This window comes from Chinchilla lanigera, unplaced genomic scaffold (genome assembly GCF_000276665.1).
Source record: "Chinchilla lanigera isolate Chin_1 unplaced genomic scaffold, ChiLan1.0 scaffold00079, whole genome shotgun sequence".
In the NCBI taxonomy this organism is placed as follows: domain Eukaryota; kingdom Metazoa; phylum Chordata; class Mammalia; order Rodentia; family Chinchillidae; genus Chinchilla; species Chinchilla lanigera.
Window position 1 is genome coordinate 6,747,264 of NW_004955480.1, and position 6,395 is coordinate 6,753,658.

The following is a 6,395-nucleotide window of genomic DNA, read 5'->3' on the forward strand; positions in this document are numbered from 1 at the left end:
GTAGGTTTTCTAGCTTGAGGAGGAGTTTTGTAGAAGGAAAATGATCACATTGGTAACCCCAATTCTTAGAGTTGGTGTTACTTTCATTTAGTGACTTATAATATTTACACTTATGAGAAGTTCTATGTGTATTTTTCCCATTACAAAAAGCTCTACCTTGTAAAGTTCTTAATAAGGAGGTGATGGCTTCTTCCGACTTGTCATTGAAGGCATAAACAAATGTAATATCATTTGGGTTCATCAGCTTTCTGTCACTGCAACAAAACAGGTGAGATAATCATTATATGAAGAGTGTGTTTATTCTGGCTCACTGTTCTGGAGGTTTCAGTTCATGGTCACCACATCATGGCTGGAGTGTGCAGCAGAGCAAAACTGCTCATTTTATGACCAGGACACAGAAGAGAAACAGGAAGGGTCTAGCCTCCCACAATCCCCTTCAAGGGCCATGACCTAAGAACCAAAGGACCTCCCAGTGGGCCCCACCTCTTCAAGGTTCCACCAAGTGGCACATGGGGACCAAGCATTTAACCCATGGACCTCTGAGGACATTCAAGATGCAAACCACAGCATCTACCAGGAAACAGATATAACAGCACCAAGCTGGTGGAATTCCAGCTAAAATGTAAAAACAAAACAAAAAAAATGTAAAAGCATTATTTTTAGTTTTAGTGTCTTTATCACAGGTAAAAGGACATTTTTCCTTGTAAGTCTTGAATTTCCTAAAAGACTTTTCAGATCCTTAGTGGCTTTGCTCTTTCTTAATTCTTTAAACTAGCTGGATGTATGAACAAAAACCCACAAGTAGGCTCCTAATCTTGTTTGCTGCCATCTCATGCTGGTTTTCTTCTTGCTGTGTCTCATCTTTCCTCTCTCTGATTTGATCTTTTTATATCAATGGTCTCCAAAGTGGAGTGCTTTTTGTTCCAGGAGTTATGCAGTGTTAGAAACTTTGATTTTTTCTTTTTCTCATTGCTTAAAAGTTTCTGCTTTCTCTGTGTATTTCATAATGTACACAATTTATTAACATAGTTCTATACAATTTGCATACAGTGCATATACATATACTGTACTCAAAAATCTTTTTGAATGGCGGGTACACCAAAAACAACACTGGCAGCCCATTGCCCACTGTTTTGTCTTGGGCCCAGAACCCTTGGTTCTGTTCTGCTTCTGTTCTTCTCATCCTGGCATTGGCATTTTTGCTTTTCTTTAAGTGAGGCCAACTCTTTGCTCCACCTATAACTCCATGAACACCAACCCCAGGCAGCTGTTTTTATAACAGCATCCTAAACACAAAGCCACCACAGTGCCACTGCATTAGTAGAGGGGTGATTTGGACACGTTCCCTATGACTTGTTGCAAGCCATAGCAGTGTCTTGATCCTGGAATGGAAAAGTTAGACTTATTCAACCACATTATTTTTATTTTCTTTTTTACTGAGTTATAAGAGAAAGTTAATTCAAAGTTTATTAAAAGCTCTTAAGAACAGCTTGAATATTATAGAAAAGGTAACCCATGATTTTAATTTTTGTTCAGCCTACCATCATGTCTTCTGTCCAGGTGACTTGCACCCAGAATTTAGAACTTCCTGTGAAGACAGTGTCTTTTGCCAAGTCTCTGATCTCTTGAACCTCTCACCTCTAACTATTTCTTGAGCCTTGTGAACATTAACCATGAAGTGTCAACTTGAATGGATTGTAGAACTCCTAGCAGATTAGTAAAGCACAGTTCCTGGTGTGCCTGTTGGGTGTTCCTGGAGATAACTGGCATGGAGAGAGGGGAAGGCTCACTGAGGCAGGGAGACTCACTCTGTTGTGGGTGGTACCAACCAATAGGCTTGTGGTCTGGGTGAAACTAAGATAGAAAGGAAAAGGAAGGGTCCCCATTTCTGAAGAACTCCGGTCTTTACCACTGTGTTAAGACAGTGGTCTCTGGCTTCTTTTTTTTTTTAATTTTAGAAATAAAAGGAGGAAAATATTAACAGACCGACAACATTTTACAAAATAGCATAGGATCAGTACAGACATTACAGAGTTACAAACAGAGTGGTAGGGAATTAACAATGCTTATTGTATTACATATTGATATCTTCAATGTAGTTTCTCATGAAAACACATATAGACATACAAAGCTAATCAACCAATGCCTCACTGACAGTTTCTTTCAGCAAGGAAATACAGGACAGTAGAACACCCGTGTTAACTATCCTGCATATACATATATAGAAACTTTCTCCTTCTTTCCCTTCTCTTTAAGACAGTGGTCTCTGGCTTCTTTAGACTTCTAATGCAGACTCACTCTGGTGGGTCTCCAGTGGGCTTTCAGGCCTGCAGCCTTGGACTGGTGCTGCATCTTTGACCTCTCTCCTTTGGCTTCCATCCTCTCAGCGAGCACTCCTGGATCCTCTCATTCTCCAGCATGCGGATGGCCATTGTGGATTCTCTCACCTCTGAGCCTGTGAGCTACTAATAAATCCCATTGTAATTATACATATATGTTTTATTGATTCTGTTCTTCCAGAGAACCCTAATACAGACCAAATTTCATCCCACAGAGGACCGGCTCTCCTGGCTTCATTTTCATTGGTCTTTTTCTTGTCTGTTTTCTCTCAAAAGGTCTTATCTTCCTGGTCCTGAACTGGATTTCTCTGGGCAAAATGTGGCCCTGCGTCTGGGCCCACAGATACACTCACAGGGATGGTCTTCCTTGGGAATACATTGCCAGCATCTTTGTGCCCCTTCACCCACTTGGTCATCATTCCCATCATTCTTGTTTATCCCGGGCCTCCAGCTGGTGTCCAGCACTGTCTTCAGGCTCTCACTTTCATTTTCATTACTTTTCTCAGCATCATTTAACTTATGAGCCAGGAGAGACCTCAGAGCTCATCTAGTCCAACCCTTTCATTTTCTAAAAGCACAAACTGGAGGGAAGCGACTTACTCTTATAGGTTCAGTTAATTAAAACTGGGCTGACCTTGGGCTCTTCATCTCCTGATCTGTCTTCTGGTTGTTTTTTCATTTAACCAACATTCCCAAAATGTTGTTGCTCAAAAAAGTGTCTCCCTGGTCCAGTAAGATCAGGCAATTTAAACAGATCCCTATGCTATAAGGTTTCTTGGAGTGTTTAGAATGGAGGTAAGTTCCAAGGGGGGTGGGGATATGGTATATTAAATAATTCCCTAGTCATTTTAAAAGTTTCCATATTCGCCCAGAATGACTTTATCATTTGTTCAAGGCCAGAGGGCCTTGCATATTTTTATGGGTAATTAAATGTTCCTTAAATATGTGTTTTTCCTCCATGCACTGAGAATTCTTTTTTTTAACAGACTATCCTACTTGATTTTTTGATCGTTTTCACTCAGTGATATCACAGTGCCACATATTTCAGGAAGAATACCCTCGCTCCACTTCGAATTTTTAGGGCAATATGAGTTTTTGGCATTTTGTTTCATGTTGAAGTTGGAACTTTACTTACCAATCTTTAGATTTGGTTGATAAATATCAAGGTTAAATTCCCCAGTTCTAGGAAATCCAAGAGGTGCATGTTCACCATTACTCCAAGTCTATTCTCGGGCACTTGGCTGTTTCCAGACATTAGCATTCAGACACTGTTATTAGCACATAGACACCCAATCACCCCGTGTGCATTAGCCAAATTAGATGTGTTGATTAAAGACACAAATTATGTGATCTGTGTTTGTATATCAAAATAAGATGGCTTTAGCCTGACAGGAAAATTTTGCTTTGCTCTGGGTGAGTGGTATGTGTATGAGGGAAAGCAGAAAGAGAGGAGAGGAGAGAGGAAAGATGGGGGAGGGAGAAAGAGAGAGAGAGAGAGAGAGAGAGAGAGAGAGAGAGAGAGAGAGAGAGAGAGAGAGAGAGAGGGAAGGAGACAGGGGAGGGGGAAACAAACAGAGGCAAAAGCCGTGTGCTAAGTTACCAGAAAAATCTCCATTTTGCAACTTAAAAGATGCTGTTTCTGGCCAAAATCTATTTCCCCCTGTTTTCTATGGTCTCACAAAGACATTTAAAAATATATTAGTGTAACTATAATGTGAAATCCCTAGTAAGTGTGAAATCAGATGAGACATCAAATAAATTAAACATTACAGTAGCCAAGTGGGACCAGGCATGCTCCGATGAGCCCTTTAATTCTTCAACTTTGATGTCACTTGTAACAAAAAGTGTGATTCTAGCTGGCACCATGTCACTCTAAGGAACGATCTCATTTGGTAAGCAGCTGTCTGTGATGGAGCAGATAAAATCACCTTTCAAAATCTAGCTGAACGCATGAGTGGACACTGGGCAGGGGAGTAAGTTGTACTGTACAGGGCTTGGTAAGAAAGCAGAATTATTTTTTTGGCTTTTGTAAAATTCATAAAACAGGGTGGAAAAAGGTGGAAGACGATCTATATTTGGAAAACATGGAAATGACAGTGAAGAATTATCCTGAATGTGTGCACGTGGCCCTTGTAATCCGAGCCCTTCATCCCGTGGGTTACACCTTCCAGCCTGTCCATCCAAGGCCCTCTCTCACACATACTTAAATATTCACCTGGGCACTGAGAAGCAGATATTACCTTCTAAGAGCTCACAACCTTCTGTTTATAATTATTTCCTATACAAGAGATTAGCTCAGTCTTCAGAGCTAATCTAGCCTTTTACATTCTCAGATATTTCCCCTGCGGAAGAAATGCATATACAATAATTAGGGTATCTTTGATCTATGAACTTTATTTCATCAAACCTAGAACACAGTGGGTGATGAGATACATCATTGTTTTATGTACAGTAAGAAAGGAAGATGCTTCTGCTTAAACTAGGCCATGCTGCTATTTATAAGATGTGTCATAAGATTAAAATATCTTGAAATATGGGTGCGTAACTTCTGGGACCATGCGAAAGGTTTTTGTCTTCTGCAGTGTTTCTCATGCTGTTTAGGAGTTCGCTGGCCACCCTGACCTCACAGTTGGTGAATAGTATGAGAGGGTTTAAATTTTTATTTTTGATATTAATTATATTTGGTATTGAAATCTTTTATAATTCAACTTTTCATCTACTTGGGAGTTTTCTTCCCAAGTAGGTTTTAAGATACCTTCCAATTTATCCCTTAATAGTGACCCTTGAAAACTACAGCTGTCAATAGGTTTTTCTTTTATTTGTTATTGGTGCACTCATGGGACAATTAATATACGTGTTGAACACCTGCTGTCTTCCAGAGGGAGAGAAGCAGGGGAATACGGCCCAGGCTTTTCAGGATCTCCCTTAACCTATGAGAGGCAAACAAGCTGCTGCAACACAGAATAAGAAGCAATGAGATGCAATGATCCTGGGTGCTTGTCTAATGAGCTTGAGTCCCGTTAACACTTCCTGGAGTAGTGAGGTAAGTGATTCTGGCTAATGGTCTAAATTGGAGATGTAAATAGGGACCAGACACTGAACATCTTAGTTTCTTAGCTTAAAAATCTGCACAATCATTTAAATTGTTAGTCAGTCAACAGACATTTAGCCCTTTTCACTGCAGGAGAAAGAGAACCATGATAGAACATGACTGCACAGCACCAGACATTGTAAATAGAGCCATTTCAGGTTTGTAACAATCTTTTGGGTGAATATCGCTGTCCACTCATCTTTCAGATAGAAGAACTTGGGTTCAGAAAGGTTAGTACACTGCCTGAAATCATATAGTGGCCAAGTGGGATTGAAACACACAACTGTGCAGTTAACACACTTTGAATTGCTCTACAACTCCTTGCGGCTGGGAACGCTCCTGCCCTCCCGCAGCAGCTGTGTCCCTGGTAAGAGCACTGGCAGGCAGAAGATGAGGAGGGCTGGGACCCTCTCTGCTTACTGCGGTGGGGAAGCTCAGAAGAGGGAGGCGTCCTGTAGCCGCCTGAGGAGGGGAGATGCTGCCCAGTAAGGACGGTGGGCGGTGTCACACCAGCCCAGGACTGCCCCAGCGCTGCTTGTGCTGGTGAGGACCTTGCAAACTTGATCCTGTGTGTTTCTTGCACCATCTGCTTCTTGATTTTGATTTCCATAAAGCCAACGTTCATCCCCATAGCATGATTCAGTCAGTCTGAGTTGGAAATTAGCTTCTGAGGCAAGGACCTTGAACTTCGCTTACAGGCAAAGGCGCAAGATTTTCCAGGGTGCTGTTTTTCTTGGGGATGTGTTAGTCCATCCTGTCTTTTCACTGAGGGAGGTGCTACCAGTCTACACTTTCCATCACTCCTTTTCTTGGATGTTCTACCATAAAAGAGACTTGGAACGGTGCTGAGGTACTTTAAGTTAGCTGAGATACTCCTAGGTTTTAGACACCCTGTCATCATTAAGTGAGCACATCGATGCATTGAATGCAGTGGTTAGGAGGAATTTGCTTTAGTTCTTGTTCCA